The sequence below is a fragment of the Triticum aestivum genome, chromosome 3A (genome assembly GCF_018294505.1).
Source record: "Triticum aestivum cultivar Chinese Spring chromosome 3A, IWGSC CS RefSeq v2.1, whole genome shotgun sequence".
Taxonomy (NCBI): domain Eukaryota; kingdom Viridiplantae; phylum Streptophyta; class Magnoliopsida; order Poales; family Poaceae; genus Triticum; species Triticum aestivum.
In genome coordinates this window covers 401,280,220-401,298,571 of record NC_057800.1, presented here as the reverse complement: position 1 = coordinate 401,298,571, position 18,352 = coordinate 401,280,220, and positions in this window count along the sequence as shown.

The following is an 18,352-nucleotide window of genomic DNA, read 5'->3' as shown; positions in this document are numbered from 1 at the left end:
CGATGGAGATGTCAGATCACGGGTTCTGGCAGACCCTTGAGGTTCGAACTCTGGGGTGCGCGTGAAGTTCTTTCCCTCCTACCGATCTACGCCCTAGCTCGCTAAAGTCTCGTGGACGAACTCGACGCACTCGCAACACAAAGACACCAGGTTTATACTGGTTTGAGCCACCGATGTGGTGTAATACCCTACTCCAGTGTGGTGGTGGTGGATTGCCTCTTGGGCTGATGAAGAACAATACAAGGGGAAGAACAACCTCCTGAGGTTGAGGTGTTCTTGTGCTTGGTGTGGCTAAGGGTCAGGGTGAGCTGCCTCTAAATCCGTCCCCTCCTACGGTGGTGGCTAGTTCTTCTTATACAGGCCCTGGTCCTCTCCCCAAATATTGAGCGGGAAGGGAGCCAACAACGGCGGCCAATTTGAAAGGGGACAGCTAGTACAAGCTATCCTGACAAAAGGTGGTCTTCGCCTGCCAAAGGTTCTGGTGGTGACGCCGTCCTGGGCTCCATGGTGACCTCCGTCCTGCCATCCTTCTGGTCTTGGTCTCGTTGCACCGATATGAAAACCTTTGCCTGATGCCTCAGTACTCCGCGCCTGCGCTTGCCCCCTTGGCACCAAAGAGGAAACAAGGACACTGCGCGCGCTGGCGCCCGCCTGGCGCCCGCCTAGTGTCGATCTTCATGGCTCACATCACGAGAGCCTCACGAGGTTCGCCCCGCCTTGATATCTCCGCTCCTCATGAGGCAGCCTGGTGAGGCCGCTCATGAGGAGGTCTTGCGTCATCCACCTCGTGAGGCTTGACCCCTCGCGAGGGTCTTGAATGCCTTGTTGATGATGATGGGCCGTACAGACCTGCCAGCACAACCACTCCATGGGCCGCAGGCAGGCAAGTCTGGGGACCCCCATTCCCAGAACACCGACAGTAGCCCCCGGGCCCAAGGCGTGCTCGAGCTTGGCTTCAAGGCAAAGCCAAAGGATCAAGCGCGAAGCGCCGTGGGCCCCAAAAGCTTGCGTCCTCGGTTGACGCGTGGCAGTTGATTGGCCGTGGGCATCTCCACTTCCCCATGCCGCCTCAGCAACTACTCGATTTGACAAAAAGGCTGGCGCGGATATCGTTTGCCTTCATTGCTTCTTCCTGGCCTTGCTCCAGATCCCCTTTCCTGCTTCTTGCTGCCGAAACTTCCAGATCTGCTTCAACTTCGCTCCGCATCGGCGACCAATGGCGCCGCGCAAGGTCAAGTCCTCGGCGCCGGCCTGGTTCGAGCCACCCCTCGATGTGCCCAACGGCACGGAGAAGAACCTTGCCGCCACACGCTTGCTGACGGTGGGGGCGAGCAATGAATGGGGGAAGACGGGGCTTCAACTTGCCTCCGATGCGCCAGAGCCTGAGGGAGGCACCTTCTTCCCCTTCTTCTCTAGCAGCATCGCCGCCAGGTTGGTTCCCCCCTTCTCCGACTTCTTTTATGAGGTCCTCGACCACTACGGGCTGTAGGCGTTGCACCTCCACCCCAACTCTATCCTCCTCCTGTCCATCTTTGCCTACTATTGCGAGGCGTACCTGGGTGTGATGTCGTCTGTGGCACTTCTATGCCACTTCTTCTTCCTTCACGTCAGCGATGGAGCGGTCTCCGGGTGCGCCAACTTCGGCGCATCCGGCAAGGCTAACTCAATCTCGAGCACCGGGAAGAGAACCAACAACATTCGGGCCAAATGGGTCATGATGGACACTAAGTGCACCCACCCATGCTTGGCACTGCCAAAGGAGGTGCCCCAGTCTGACAAGGGGTGGCCATGTGCAGAGCTTACTGATGAGCGGGCATCGTCGGTGCTGGAGCATATGCAGACCGACTTGAAGCCAGGCAATGCGAAGGCGGCCAAGGTGACTGGGGTTATGCTCCTGAGGGAGTTCTTGACGCTGCGCGTTGCTCCACTCCAGGCGCGCACGCTCCCCTTGTGGAAGCTTGGAGATGAAGCAAACAAGGTTCGTCTGAGCTCGGTGGCCCTGCCTGATGACGAGCTGACTGCGGTTCTGTGCCTCTTGGTTGGGGGCAACCAAGAGTACCCGCCGAGCGCCTTTCTTCCTTTCTTCCATCGCAAGGACTGGGAGCAATTTGTTGCTTCTAGGCCAACCTTTGACGCGCGCGGGCTGGTGCAGCCGGCGCTCGCTGGGGCCTCTACAACGCTGGAGCCGGTGGAGGTGTCTTCTGATGAGTCCCGCGAGGAGGAAGAGGAGGAGGAGGGCTCGGAGGAGATCCCCGAGGGAATGGGGGAGAATTCCCCCTTGAGCAAGGCCGACATCCTCCGCGCCCTACCAGACGACGCCGAGGTCGCTGCCCGCCAGGAGGCGAGGGAGCTGCCCCTCATCCTGACAAGGGGGAGATCGTCGCTGGTCTCTCGAGATGCTACCTCCGACGTGGTACCGCTTGGGGCCGGCTGAGGAGGTCCCGACTGCTCCAAAAGCCGCAGTCTCCGAGGCCCTGGTGACGGCGTCGCCTCCTCCTTCTGTCGTGCCTCCATTCCCAGGTTCTTCTGCCTCTGCTGCTGTCCTGGAGCATGCTCTTTTGGACATGACCCAGTTGCAGGCAGATCTCCTGAGCGAGGACCCGCGCCTGGTGGCTGGGCGCCTGGAGCTGGCCTCTGGCTGGCTTCACTCCGACTTGGCAGTTCGCGCGACACTGAACCAGGCCGCGGCGTCTTCCGAGAAGGAGAAGCAGAGCACTGCCAATGCTGCAGCCGATCGTGATGCGGCACTGAAGGACGCTAAGGCCGCCCGCGACCGTTGCAGAGAGCTGGAGGACGAGCTGAAGAGCCTGCGCGAACGGCACGCCGAAGAAGCATGTGGCCGCCAGGTGCAGGAAGAGAAGATGAAAGCCCGGGAGGTCACTGTCAAGAATCGTGACGCTGCGCTGGGGGAGTTGGAGAAGATGCAGGTCGCTAAGCGCAGCCGGCTGGAAGAGCTGGATCAGAAGGTGAAGGCGAGGGAGCCGATCTTGATGCCAAGGCACGGGTTCTGGCCGAAGACCGTGTGGCCTTTGCCAATCTCGAGGAGAGGTCTCGCGTGGCACTGAAGACACTCTACGAGCACGGCTTGGAGAGGCCGCTGACCATCGATGAGGATGGCCCCGCCCTGCTGCTTTCTCTCTTGGTGAAGGCGCTCGAGGAAGTCGTGGATGGCATCGGTCCTATGGTAGAGGCAGGAGCTCGCGTCCTGTCTTCAGCTGCATTGACTCGTGTCTTCAGCCATACGCACCTTTGCGACCCTAGCGCTTGTCTTGACGAGCTGCTAGAGCCTGTGGCTGATGATCTCTGCGTAGCCGTCGCCGCAGCCGTGCAAGGTCAGGTGGAATCCCTGCTGAAGAAGTTCCGTGGCTTTGCCTCCGCACCGTTGTCTGGCGATGCCGCAGATCCTGCGGCTGGTGGTGCAGGTGTAGGCGACGTTACCCAAGGAGGGGCGCCTGCAGGTGTCCAGGGGTGACCTGCGGCTACTCTCATGTTTCATTCCTGTAATATGCATCAGGCCTCGTGGAGGCGTTAAACATTCATTTGGTATTGTGAGGACAATATGTTTTGTAATATTTTCTTTGAGATATTGCAATTTTCTTCCTATCCGCTTTGTGTTCTGCGTCAGTAGAGCCCGGCCCCGCGCATACCTCAACCGCCATTGGGCCGACCAGAGACCAGGACGGACCAAGGAGTGAGGGGCTACGTGACCAGTTAGGCTCCTGAGTCGCGATGCTCAGGAGTCCCCCTTGACGCGCAAACAACTTACAGGAAGAGTACGCGAGGATAGATTAATGTTCTACGTCAGCAGAGCCTGGCCCCGCGCATACCTCAACCGCCATTGGGCCGACCGGAGACCAGGACGGACCAAGGAGTGAGGGGCTACGTGACTAGTTAGGCTCCAGAGTTGCGATGCTCATGAGTCCCCCTTGATGCACAAACAATTTCCATACCTGCCCTTGCCGAGGCCTCGAGAGGGGCATGCGAAGACTAGGTCCACGAGACCTGGTTGGGTGGCGTACGCTTGGGCGTGACCCGAGCAAAGCCCCCGTGTCCAGCCCCCTCCCGCGGCTCTCCCGAGGGGAGGCGTTGCGGTGAGGCCAGACGCTGAGCTCTGGGGCTCCCTGAGGTTGGTACGACCGTGGAGCCACCCTTAGTTGTTTATCACCAGGGCGGAGCATAGTGCTTCCGCTTGTGCACGGGCATAGCCGCTCCTCGGCAATGTCGACGGCCAGCATGGAGCATGGTGCTTCCACTTGTGCGTGGGAGGGGGGGCCCTCCGGGAGGAGCCCCCGGGGCGTGTACAGCCCCGCCCTGACACGTGGCTTGCACGGAAGGGCTGCGAGGTGCATCTGGGCACTCATGAGCCAGCGCGGGACTCATGAGGCCCTACCTCATGGTGGGTTGCGCCTGGTCATGAATCCTTGATAGCTGTGTGCTCCTGTGAGACGGTTAGGTGCAAGCGCTCTACGTTCTCAGGTCCCGGCCCTCGAGCGAGCTCAGCCGCTGCCGGTATGCCAGGTCGTGATGCCGTGGTCAAGGCCAGGGGTGAGGGCTGGAGAGCCAGTAAGAGCTCCCGAGTCGTGATGCTCAGGAGCCCCCCTTTTAATGCGTGAGCGAATTTCATGATAGAGGGGCAGACCCGTGGCACGTGGTAATCGGGTAGATCCAGCATGGAAGGCAATCCAGCTTGTGTAAATACAGAAAGACGCATGCCACCCGGTCAGGCCTGAGCGGCTTGGGGATGATGCAGCCCGAGGGGCGCCCCAACAAGGTAAACTAAAGGCATAAGCAAAAGAGATACATGCCACAGGGACGGACCCATGCGGCCTGGGAATAATGCAGCCCGAGGGGCGCTCCCAGCTAAAAGAACTTGGAAAATGTCACCTGGTTCTGTCGACGAAGGAGAGTTGGTGCAGCTGAAGGCACACGGCGAAGGGGTCGTTCCTCACGAGCCTCTAGGGCCCTGAGCCTTGGGAGGCTCCGAGGGCTCAGGTGGTTCCCTAAGGACCGCTCTGTCAGGACGGCATGGTGACTGGCTTCCTGAGCCACTAGGACATGCTGCAGGTTGCGCTGATAGGCTGACGACACGCTCGGCAAGCCAAAAGGCATGCGAATGTAGCTGTGCAGTGGACCCTCGCAATGGCCCACGCGCGAAGGCCAGAAAGGCTCCTGAGATGCGACCCTGTTGAGCCCTGGTACGTCGACACAGACGCGCAGCCCGGCATTCTCGCCTAGATGGGGAGCTGCGCCTCGTGAGCGGCGGTCGGCACACATGGCCCTTCCGTATTGCAGTTCTTGAGCGGTCTTGGTGATGAACCCCTAAGCGGTGGGCGCTCTTTTCCCTGTGTTCTCCTGAGGGAAATGTGCCGCGAAGCACGCCTCCAAGTGGTGCCCGAGCGCCTCCCTCGTGATGCTGGCAAGGTCTAAGGCCCTCCAGAAGAGAGACCCCGAGCCCTGCCTGAGGAGGGCGCTGGGTGCGCCTTCCTATGCGACGGAGGGAGGCGCCCCAGGAGCGTGCGCTGATCCTGACGAGGTTCCAGTCGCGACGCCACCCTCCTGAGGTCTGGCACGACGCAACTGCTTCTTCTTCTTGGGGATAGCCTCGGGAGGATCCTCGTTCTTGCTGTCGGGGTCGTCGATTGCGGCAGCTTGAAAGGCGCGCTCGAGGGAGCACACCGCATCCCTTTCTTCGCATGGGACCGTGATGATTCCGCCGCTTCCTGGCATCTTCAGGAGGTTGTAACCATGGTGTGCCATCGCCATGAACTTGGCCAGGGCTGGATACCCGAGGATGGCATTGTATGGCAGATGGATGTGCGCGACGTCAAAGGCGATGAGCTCTGTGCGGTAGTTCTTGCATTCCCCAAAGGTGACAGGGAGGCGGACCTACCCTATCGGTGTGGTGGAACCGTCGGTCACTCCCGAGAAAGGCTTGGTAGGCTGAAGCTGCTCGTACGACACCTGGAGGTTGTCGAACGTGTCAACGAACAGGACGTTGAGCCCTGCACCGCCGTTGATGAGGGTCTTGGTAACTTGCACGTTGTTGATAACTGGTGAACAAAGCATCGGGAGGGCGCCAGCGGTGGCTGCGCACTTGAGCTGATCTGCCGAGCTGAAGGTGATGGTGCACTGGGACCACCTGAGCGGGCGTGTGGCCTTGAGCTTGGGGAGGACTGCATTCACCTCATGAGCGAACTGTTTGAAGCTACCCTGCGAGGTTGGGGCCTGTGCGCCTCCCAAGATGCAGGCGATCGAGCACGGCTCCTGGAAGTCCCCACCCCCCTCGTCTTGATGGTGGTCGTCATTCCTTCTTGGTGGTGGCGGCAGCGGGGGAAGACCAGCGTTGCCCTGAGGGCGATCCTCACGAGCATGGTCCCTCTAGGCGCCCTCGCGAGGATGATCCTGCCAGCAGTTCTCACGAGGCCTGTTGCGCCACTCCTAGCGCAGGCCACGGTCGTCCCAGCGTCTGCCTCCACGTCCTCCTCAGCCGTAGCCCTGGTCCCTGCTCTCGGGGTGTCGACCGAAGCGTCCCTCGCGAATGGCTCTGAGTTCTTGACAGTCACTGGTGTTGTGGGTGTTCAGGTTGTGGAAGGCGCGGAATGGTCGGCTGCCCTTGGACGACTCAGGCTGGTCTCTGCCTCGCTTGGTGTCCGGCTCCGCTGCGAGCACGACTGCTTCCTTGCACTTCACGTCCTTGGCCTTGGCCTTCTTCTCCTCTGCGCCTGCAACTGGCAACTCGAGGAGGGAAAGGCGCCCCTCCTCAGCTCTTGCGCACTTGGTCGCCAGCTTGAACAGCTCCTGGGATGTCAGGACCCCAATTCCAAGTCACATCGATCTAGCCGGTAACACCTCATATCACCCTGCGTCCTCACGCACGATATTCCCACGGGTGTCGCCTTACCATGTCCCGGGACCGTTTGCGCCTTTTGGCTCACGTATATGATAGTGTCGCTAGCATCCATATGACAGAGAACCCGGGCCGACATGGCTAGTCGTGAACCCAAAGCGGCACCAACCTATGGGAACAGGCATACATGAATCACATCGAGCATGTCGGTCAGCAGCGTGTGAATCCGGGCTGTAGCACTGGGCTAACAGGACTCCGGGAACCCGGGCTGTAGCAGGCTAGGCAGGACTCCGGATGTCACCGCGTGACATTTCCCCGAAGGGACAGACACAGGAACAAAGTGAAACACATGCCGGCCAGTCAAGTGTCCTGAGCAGTAGTGCTGGGCTAGCAGGACTCCGGTGAACCGGGCTGTAGCGGACTACTATGGCTCATGGAAGCACTAGACTACATTTCCCCATAAGAGAGGCTGCCAAGGATAAACAACTAGATTGTCGGATCCCACACATACCAAGCATTTCAATCATACATACAATATGCTCGATATGTGTAGATACAACATGGCATCACAACATAACTCTACGACTCAAGTATTTATTCATTAGGCTCCGAGGAGCGAGATATTACAAACATGGGTCTCATGACCCAACAATCATACCATACAAATCAAGCACATGCGGAAGCTTAACATGTCTGAGTACAGACGTCTACAAATGAAAACGGCTAAGAAACCTGACTATCTACCAGATCCTGCCGAGGGCACAAGATCGTAGCTGAGGTATCAAGCTAAACGTCGAAGTCCACGCAAAACTACTAGCGAGACTGAATTCTCTCTGCAAAACATAAATTAAGCAAACGTGAGTACAAAAGTACTCGGCAAGACTTACATCAGAACTACCTACATATGCATCGGTATCAACAAAGAGGGGTGGTGGAGTTTAACTGCAGCAAGCCAGCTTTGACTCAGTGGCTAACCTGAACTACGACTGCAAGCAACTCTTTTGAGGTGGCGCACACGAGTCCACATATTCACCATTCAATACACCACTATGGATCCGCTCCCGTCTCCCTACGAGAAGGCCATCCATAGCACTCACACTTATCTTGCGAGTTTTAGAGTATCCACTTTCACTTGTCTATGAACTATGCAAGGGGTCCAAGTTTCCGTATCCGAGGAATCCGGCTATTCGAATAGATAATGATAACCCTACAGAGGTGTACTTCTTCACACACGCTCCCACCACTTACCGTCGTTTACACGACATGTACTCGACAACCTTCAAGCGGAAGCCCAACGAGGGTGTCGGCCACGGCCTACCTAAACACTCAAGTCTCTAGTCCAGGTTTATCGCCTATCCAGGTTCCATCCACAGGGAGTCTGGCCGAGGTTTCCACATACAGCCCCGAACGATGTGTACAGGGTTCCGAGACACCAAACGGGCGCCCGGCATGCCCGGCCATGGTGTATCTACCGCATCATAGCCCACCCCTAGGGTCAGCGCTACGCACGGCCGCCAACACATAACCTATAAACACCAGAAACTAGTTGCAACTCCTGGACAGAGTACTAGGGTGATTAAGAAGACAAGAGGGTCAATTAAGGATCCCAATGAGTGGTAGTAGTTGTTCATGGAGCACAGACACAGAACTCAGTTCCTGAGGACGACTACAATGAGACAACCCACCATGTACTCCTACATGGCCTCTCGCCGCTACCTTTACCAAATCGTGTTCACACACTTAGCTCTCAACGGTAGGACATGTTCACCATGTTCCAATTCATTCCCGATGAATCAGAACTGACTCAACTCTAAGCAATAGCAGGCATGACAAACAAGCATGAATGAGTAGTTACATCAGGGCTCAAACAACTCCTACTCATGCTAGTGGGTTTCATCTATTTACAGTGGCAATGACAGGTCATGCAGAGGATAAGGGGTTCAGCTACCGCAGCATGTAACAGTTGAAACGGTGTTGTCCTAATGCAGTAAAAGAGAGCAGGAGCGAGAGATTGGGATTGTATCGGAATGAACAAGGGGGTTTTGCTTGCCTGGCACTTCTGAAGATAGTATAGTTCTTCATCGATGTCATCAAACTCATCGTCGGAACCACGTCTACCGAGAGGGGACAAATACCGGCAAACAAAGAGGAACACAATCAATGCAATGCAACAATTATGATGCATGATAATGTCATGGCAATATGTTGTTGATTGAGCTAATGCAACTAGCAATCATATTAAATGAAGTTGGTTTGAACCAAGGGTTCAAATTCAAACTCCATATGTGCTTATTTAAATGTCAATTATGCAAACTGCCATGTACAGCAACCCCAGGTGGTTCAAACATTCATGCAAATGCCATAAGCAGATTCCTTGAATTTTTCTGATAATTTTTCATATATAAATTATTTGATTTGGAGCTACAGTTGATTTTCTATGAATTTTAGAAGTTTTGGGCATTTTCTGGGATTTCCTAAATTAAGTTAAATCCAGAATATGAGTTATTGCATCAGCACTGCGTCACTGTGACGTCAGCTGGTCAACAGTGCCTAGTCAGAGTCAAACCTGACAGTGGGACCCATATGTCATTGACTCAGCTAATTAATATGGTTAATTAACCTTAAATTAAGCCTAACTAAAATGTCAGTGGGGCCGGGGCCCACATGTCAGCGGCTAACCTAACTAAATTAGTGTTAGTTTAACTCCTAATCTAGGTTTGACCAGGGGGCGGGGCCCACATGGTCAAATGGGTCAAACCCACCGGCGACATGACGCCGGCGAGGCCCGAGACGGCGGCGCGGCTCGGAAACGCAGCACAGGCGATGAAACTAGCGGCGATTTGGCTTGGCGTGAAGCTGGTGCTCGTCCGCATCCAACAGAGCCATCAGCTCGCGCCGGAGTGGACCGTAACAACGGCAGCGATGGCAAGCGCGGCGGCCGGAGCTAGGACAAGCTCGGCAACGATGTTGCAGTGCACGGGAGGACTAGCTGATGGTGGTGTTGGGTTTCTGGGAACATGCTGAGCACGTAGCAGTGCTTGGACGCGAAGGTTGCTAGCCTATTCACCGGCGACGACGAGCGCGGCGGCGATGAGCTCTCGGGTCCGGTGGCTAGCACGCATATAGGACGCAAATGAACATGGGAGATGGGGGGAAAGATGGCGGGGCTCACGGCGAGTCTTCTGTTGCAGCCGTTGAGCTCGGGGAGGCACGGAAGGCGACGTATCAACGGGCGGCGATCGTCGGGGCAGAGGACGATGATGAGCTCGATGGCGATGTTCCTGGCCGTCCGGCGCCGTGTGACTTGGTGAAGAGGAAGAGGTCGTCGCGGTGGAGCTCTCGGGCATGTCAGAGGGGCGAGGGGGAGGCGGTGGTCGCGACAACAACGAGTGGCAGCGACGGCTGCGCTCGGCATGAGAGGGAGAGAGAGCAATGGAGGGGGAAGAGCTCGAGAGAGAGTGAGAGGCGGTCGGGGAGGCTGCGTGGCGTGCACGGAGGCATCCAGGGCGTCGGCGGCAAGCCGAAGCTGGCGAGGCACGTGCCGGCGCGCGGCGACCACGGGCGCTGCGTCCTCCTGGCAAGAGGAGAACGATGACTGGCCACTGGGCCAGTCGGGCCGGTTGGGCTATCACAGTGCCGGGCCGGTTGGGGCGCTAGGTGGGCTGCGGTAAGTGCCAGGTAGGTTTATGATTCCCTGTTTCCTTTTTGTTTTGTTTGTTATTTATTTATTTATTTGCCATTGATTCCAAATTCAAAACAATTTCAAACCAGTGTCAAACTTTCTGTAAATATTTATGTGGCTTAGATAGGTTTTTTTACAAAGGCACACAAATATTTCAGAGGCATTTGAGGATACATTCCATATACTAGGAATATAAATTCAAATTGAAATACAATAGTGGTTTAAATTCAGTGCCCAAAATATTCCTCAAAAATGTTCACTATTTTTGGTTTGGTCTCAAAGCCATGCCAAAAATTATCAAACATTTATGAAGGCATTTTGGAAACAATGAATGCAATTTAAAGGGTTCTTGCCCTTCTTTTAAAATGATTTCTGAGGCTCTCACTTTCCTCATTTCAATTTTCAGAATTTAGACAAGATGCACACATGAAGCTAGCTTAGTGCAAAGCCAGAAGCTAGGGATGTGACATGAGATGTGCACAACTCCTCGTGGATAGCAAGCTCCTCCTTCATCTTGACGTCGTGGATGCCGTCAGAGAACACGGAGATGATGGCCTCGTCCGTAACCTTGGGGATCTTGAGGCAAGTGTTGTTGAAGTGCTGGATGTACTTTTGGAGGGTCTCTCCTCGTTGTTGCTTGATGCAACATAGGTCACCCGCGGCCGGCGGGCGGTTGCGAGTGCCCTGGAAGTTGGCGACGAAGTGGTCGCGCATCTCGTCCCAGGAGGAGATTGAGCCTTGCGGCAGGTTCAGGACCCAGGAGGGGCACCATCCTTGAGAGCCATAGGAAACCAGTTCACCATGACTTTCTCGTCGCCGTTGGCCGCTTCGATGCTTAGCTCGTAGAGCTGCACGAACACCATGGGGTCGGGGGTGCCGTCGTAGCGTGGAGGCAGATCCGTCTTGAACTTGCCCGGCCAGGTGATGCTACACAGCTCGGGGGTGAAGGCGCGGTAGCCGGCCGTGGTCGCCAGGGCCCGTCTTGGAGGTGGATCCTAGACTTGATGAGGCACGCGTGCCGCCAGCGCGGGTGGCACGTGGGCTTGGCGTGGCAGCGCGGGGAGCGCAGGTGCAGCTTCTCGCGGCCGAGGAATCTCTTGGCAGCTTCTGTCTTCGCACGCGGGCGCCGGGTGTGGTGGATCGCGTGGTGGGGCCGCGCTCCTTGGCGCCAAGGCACCATCTTGGGGCGGAGGTGGTGGAGGCGCTCCATGAGCCACGTCGCCTGTGGCTGGAGGAGGGCGAGGCAGAGAGGGGGATGGCGCCGGGGAGCCCCCTACGGTGCGGACGAGCTCGGCGACGCGGTCGAGTCAGTTCTCGTAGAGGTCGTCGATCGGGCGGTAGCACAGGAGCTCGTTCGCCATGAGGAGCGCGGCCTGCGCGTCCATGGGAGCGCGACGTGCGTCGGATGACGATCCGGCCGGGGTCAGTGATGGGGTGGCGGTGCGGCCGTCCTACCGCACCGATGGGTGCAGCGAGGACGCCTGCTGCTCGTTCCCCGCCGGGCTGGTGGCGGCGTTGGCGGCAGGCGACAGGGAATGACGAGGTGGCTCGCTGACGGGAGCCGTCTGAGCAACGCGGACGGTGAGGGTAGCCTGGTGTTCAGCTCGAGCACGGCGAGCATCCGCCATGGAGACGACGGAGCGACGGAGCAACAATCGACAAAAGGGAAGCTACGGCGCACCCCTACCTGGCGCGCCAAATGTCGGATCACGGGTCCCGGTAGACCCTTGAGGTTCGAACTCTGGGGTGCACGCGAAGTTCTTTCCCTCCTACCAATCTACGCCCTAGCTCGCTAAGGTCTCGTGGACGAACTCGACGCACTCGCAACACAAAGACACCAGGTTTATACTGGTTCGGGCCACCGATGTGGTGTAATACCCTACTTCAGTGTGGTGGTGGTGGATTGCCTCTTGGGCTGATGAAGAACAGTACAAGGGGAAGAAGAGCCTCTTGAGGTTGAGGTGTTCTTGTGCTTGGTGTGGCTAAGGGTCAGGGTGAGATGCCTCTGAATCCGTCCCCTCCTACGGTGGTGGCTAGTTCTACTTATATAGGCCCTGGTACTCTCCCCCAATATTGAGCGGGAAGGGAGCCAACAACGGCGGCCAATTTGAAAGGGGACAGCTAGTACAAGCTATCCTGAAAAAAGGTGGTCTTCGCCTGCCAAAGGTTTTGGTGGTGACGCCGTCCTGGGCTCCATGGTGACCTCTGTCCTATCGTCCTTCTGGTCTTGGTCTCGTTGCACCAATATGGAAACCTTTGCCTGATGCCTCGGTACTCCGTGCCTGCGCTTGCCCCCTTGGCACCAAAGAGTAAACAAGGATGTTGCGCACGCTAGCGTCCGCCTGGCGCCCGCCTGGTGTCGATCGTCATGGCTCACGTCACGAGAGCCTCGCGAGGTTCGCCCCGCCTTGATATCTCCGCTCCTCACGAGGCAGCCTGGTGATGCCGCTCCTGAGGAGGTCTTGCGTCGTCCGCCTCGCGAGGCTTGGCCCCTCGTGAGGGTCTTGAATGCCTTGTTGATGATGATGGGCCATAAAGACATGCCAACACAGCTACGCCATGGGCCACAGGCAGGCAAGTCTGGGGACCCCCGTTCCCAGAATGCCGACAGGAGACCTCGACCGCGACCCAGGAAGCTTTGCTGCAGCAGCCATCTGCCTGTAGCCAAAGCCCGCCTGGACCTAAGGCTGGCAGCTCGTCGGTGAAGAAGCGTGGGAGCTGAAGCCAGTTGCCGGCCAGGTTCTCCGACCAGACGAACTCCGGCTGCATCTCCGCCGAGTGGAAGCATGGCCGGGGTGGCCGCGTGACCACGACACGTCTCCGTTCATCAACGGGACCACCACGATAGGAGCAACCCCTACCCTGTGAAGCGGCACCACCACGGCTGCGCAGGGCCGCGGCGGGGGTTGTGGTGTGCTTGCATGGACGACCGCATCCACGCTTGGGAACTGGAGAGCCAGGCCCCTCGCGAGGGACCTTCCCCTTCTGCGCGGCAGTGAACCTCCTCGACGGCACCATTGGTAGCTGGAGAGGAGCAAGGAAGGAGAATAAGTGGAAGAGGCAGAGGAAAGATGGGCGACGGGGGCTCCGCCCCCTCCCATTTATACCAGGAGAAGGCCAACCAGCACCCCCCATGATCACAGGTAATGATGGGTTTCCTTGCATGTCGGTGGGACTTGTCAAGTCGGGCAGTTGCCGAGGCAGCATGGGGAAGCGGAGACGCCCACGTCCAATAAACCGCCACACGTCAACCAAGGCCGCAGGCTGTTGGGGCCCATGGCGCTCCACACTTGACCTTTGGCTTTGCCTCGAAGCCAAGCCCGAGCGTGCCTTGGGCCCGGCGACTACTGTCAGTGTTCTGGGAACGGCATGTCTTTACTAGCAGGCATGTACGGTCCATCTTCACCAACAAGGCACTCAAGACCCTCGCGAGGGGCAAGCCTCGCGAGGCGGATGACATAAGACCTCCTCAGGAGCAGCCTCACCAGGCTAGCTCGCAAGGGGCGGAGAGTTCAAGGCCAGGCAAACCTCGCGAGGTTCTAGTGACGTGAGCCATGACGATCGAGGCCACGTGGGCGCCAACGCGTGTAGTGTCCTTGTTTCCTCTTCGGTGCTAAGGAAGCAGGCGCAGGCGCGGAGTACCGAGGCGTCAAGCAAAGGTTTCCATATCAGTGCAACAAGACCAAGACCAGAAGGACGGCAAGATGGAGGTCACCGTGGAGCCCAAGACGGCGTCACCGCCAGAGCCTTTGGCAGGCGAAGACTGCTTTTGTCAGGATAGCTTGTACTAGCTGTCCCCCTTCGAATTGGCCATTGTGGGATCCCTTCCTGCTCAATATTTGGGAAGATGACCAAGGCCACTATAAATAGGACTAGCCACCACCATAGCTAGGGAATCAGATCAAGAGAGACCAGAACACACACGAGGTCGCCAAGCACAAGAACACCTCTCCTCAGGAGGTTGTTCTCCCCCCTGTACTGTTCATCCTCAGCCCGAGAGGCAATCCACCACCTCCACACTAGAGTAGGGTATTACACCAGAACGGTGGCCCGAACAAGTATAAATCTTGTATCCTTTGTGTTGCGAGTTTGTCGAGTTAGTTCGTAAGATATTAGCCGAGCTAGGACGTGGATCGGTAGGGGGAGATCTTCGCGCGCACCCCAGCGTTCGAACCTTAAGGGTTTTGCCGGAACCCGTGATCCAACATTTGGGTTTTGGACATATTTGGAATAAAAAATGATTGTCGACTTTGGAGCAATATCACTAAGCATTTTGAGCAAGTAGACCATTAAGCAACACCCCATCCCCTTTTAATAGTATTGGCTTTCCTATGAAGTCAATGTGATCTTGGATCACTAAAATATAAATGAAGAGTCTTGATCTTTTGCTAACATGTGTCATTAGCATTTTGAGGGGTCCACATCTCTAGTCCATGACATGCCAACTTTCTGAAATATTAAACTTGAATGGATTTTAGTTCAATGAGCTATATGTTGTTATGAATTACCAAAACCATCCGGGGATTAGTTGCACTTTCAATCTCCCCCTTTTGGTAATTGATGAAAACATATAGAGCAAAGCTTCGAAAAATGATAATATGAATGAAATACATCATCGCTTTGAGAAGTATGTGATAAGCAAGAGCTCCCCCTAAATTTGTGCATTATTTAAAATTTGCTTTTGAATTCAAATGCACAATCGATTAGGATCATGGGTCACTCTTCCATGTCACATACATCTTGGTGGAGCGCTCAAAATGATAAGAGTTAACTAACATGCACTCATCACCAAGGATACAAGTGATTGATCATACAGAAACATTCATAGATATAATCATGCGAGCACACATTAAGCATAATAATGATCAGACACATGATCACATAAGTATCTCACGAGCATAACATAAATTGTAGCAACAACCAAACAACAAAAGTAGCAAGAGTGGCAACGCAAATGAAACGAACAAAAAGCAAGAGGCACTCTCTCTCTCTCTCTCTCTCTCTCGAAGCCTATGATCTATACACTTTCTCCCCCTTTGGAAACAAGTTACCAAAAAGTTTGAAAACATATAGTGCTATACGACACTCTAAGCACGATCTCCGGGAGCTCCTTAAGGGGTCTTATGGCTTGTTGCTCCGATGTGCGTAGATGGCGTGGAGAGGAGGGCATCTGCAAATGCCCCTGAGGAAGTCTGTGGAGCTGGAGGAGTTGGCACTAGAGGGACAACTATGGTAGTGGATGCAGGTGTAGAAATGGTAGTCCTGGAGTCTCTGGCAACTAGCACAGATGATGATCTTTGTGCCCTTGGCACTCCCTAAAATGTATCTATTGTGGGTCTATCATCATGGTCCTCAACATCCTCCCTAAGATTCTCCACAACTGTCTGAATCTTAGTGACCTTCACATCTAGGTCATGGAACTTTGTCTCAACAATCCTTTCAAGACTTACCTGATTTTGAGACAAGGTGGTCAGGCTCTTCTCAATTCTCACGGTAGCCTCAAGAAGATAACTGAGTTGGTCTTGCTTGGTCTTGAGATTCACAACTGAAGCATCTGGTGCACTTGTTGCCTTTGCTGCTTTTGCAGCCTTAGCTCTCTCAATCTTCTCCTGGGCTTCAACACAAGTAGGATGTGAAGCATCCATGAAAACCTCGTTGTCCTCAAAGTCTAGCCTCAAGGGTACATGCTCTCTATCTAGTAGATATATCCCAGTTCCCATCTTAGAGTTGATCAATGTCTGAATGTGTGGGGCATATCCACAATACCTCTTTTGGTCAGCTATTGTCCTCTTCATTGTTCAACAATCAAGCTCATGACTTTGAATATCTGTGGGACATCAAACAAATGAAGCAAATTGATGGAATGATGACGTATCATCCTATGATCTCCTGACTTGGGCAATAGAGTGTGCCTCAAGATAGTGTTCATCATGGTCAAACCAGCAAGCAGATAATAAATAGATCCAAGCTTGTGAGTCTCCAAAGCTGCATCAGGTTTGGGCTCATATATATTAGCCATGGAGTTGTGATCCTTCCTAGGCTTTCCATACACATCAATATCATTTTCATCTTCCTTGGGGGCATTGATCAGCTTGGCCCATTTAGAGATTGTTGACTGATATCTGGTGCCTTCTGTCATCCACACTATCTTACCATCAGGGTAGAAGTGGGCAGTGGAGTAGAACTGCATGATCATCTCATCGTTCCACTTTGTCAGTTCTTGTCCAACAAACTTGTCAACACCATTCATCCTAAAGCTTTCATGCAAATGGGAAAGTAATCTTCATTCTCATTAATATATTACTAATCCACCCATTTCATGTCACAAACAACGGGTTTCTTGTCCAATAGGACAGTCTCATAGAAGTCTTGTTGTTCTCTTGTATTAAAACAATAGTCCATAGTAGTCCTTCTCCTTGTGGCATAAGGATCATTTTGCCTCCACATTCTTAGACCATCATCCTTTCTCAATTTCATGTTTTCTGCCACAGGATGATCATCATTATGATCTGGGATCTTGGGCTTGAGTTTCCTGAGCACTAGTGGCTCATCATCTTCCTGAGCTTCAGGCACTGGGGCCTTGTTCTTCTCTGCGGCTGATATATTCCTTGTTGATCTCTTTGGAGTTGTTGACTTGGGGGCTTGAGCTAGAGCTGGGGGCTTGGGGGCAGACTTGGGCTTAGAAGGAGCAGCCCTAGTCCTGATGGCATCCCCCATCAGCTTCTGTGTCTTGGCAGGAGGTGCAGCAAGCTCTTCCTCCTCCTCATCATCTTCCCTCATGGAAGGTCTTCCAAGAACCTTTGCAGTAGTGGTTCTAGCTCTCTTCTTCTCTCCCTCAGCAGCCTCATCATAAGATTGTTCCAAAGTGAACTTCATGGTTTATTGGGTTGAGGCTCTGACTTTGGACACTGGAGCTCTCCTAGGTGGAGCTTTCTTCTACAGTCCAGGTTTTGTGGCAGCAACAACAACATACTCTTTCTTGATCACCTTCTTCTTGGAGGTCACTTCCTCATCAATCACAAAATCTTCATCTTCACTCTCAGAAGTTCTTTTCTTCCTTTCCCTAGTAGCTGCCTTAGGCAAGTTGTTGGGAGTGCTTCTGCTTCCATCATCATAGCTGCTATTGGGACTAGTGCCCACACTAAGATTGAGCTTCTCTTCAGACTTATTCTGACTGTCACTTGCCTCTGACATAGTTGCAACTGACCCTGTGAATAGATGGGTGTGGATAGAGTAGATGAGCATCGCAAAGTACATCTTGTTTTTGCAAAAAATTGAAACAAAAACTTAACTTTAGTTTTCTGCAGAAAGCATTTTGGAGCTACCAATTTGACAAACTCGGTGACAGCGAAGCACTAACAGAGTCTAAACATGCAGTTTCAGTCAGACTGAAATGCAGTTAGATGACTCCGAGATGCTAAGCTTTCACAGAGAAAGTGATTTTGGTCTCACCGATTAGTACACTTCGGTCAGACCGAGTTGTACTTAGTGCAATGGCTAGGGCCAATCGGTGTGACTGAAATCCTCAGATCAGTCGGTCCGAGATGGGTTCGACGGAAACCTAACCCTAAGTTTTTGCATAAAACCTATTCTAAAGGATTTCTTTGCTAGACGAAATGATTTCATACATGTGAGGAATAAAGGCATTATACTTTGTGCAAGAATCGGAGTAAAGGATAGCACAAAGGGTCAAATCCGTACCATAACTCGATGACGGATTGCTACGGCGGCAACGGTGGCAGAGACCAAAGGCGGAGACAACGATGATCCGGGGACCTAGGGGCGGAAATACTGGGGAGGCGCGGGCAAGTGTGTTTGAAGAA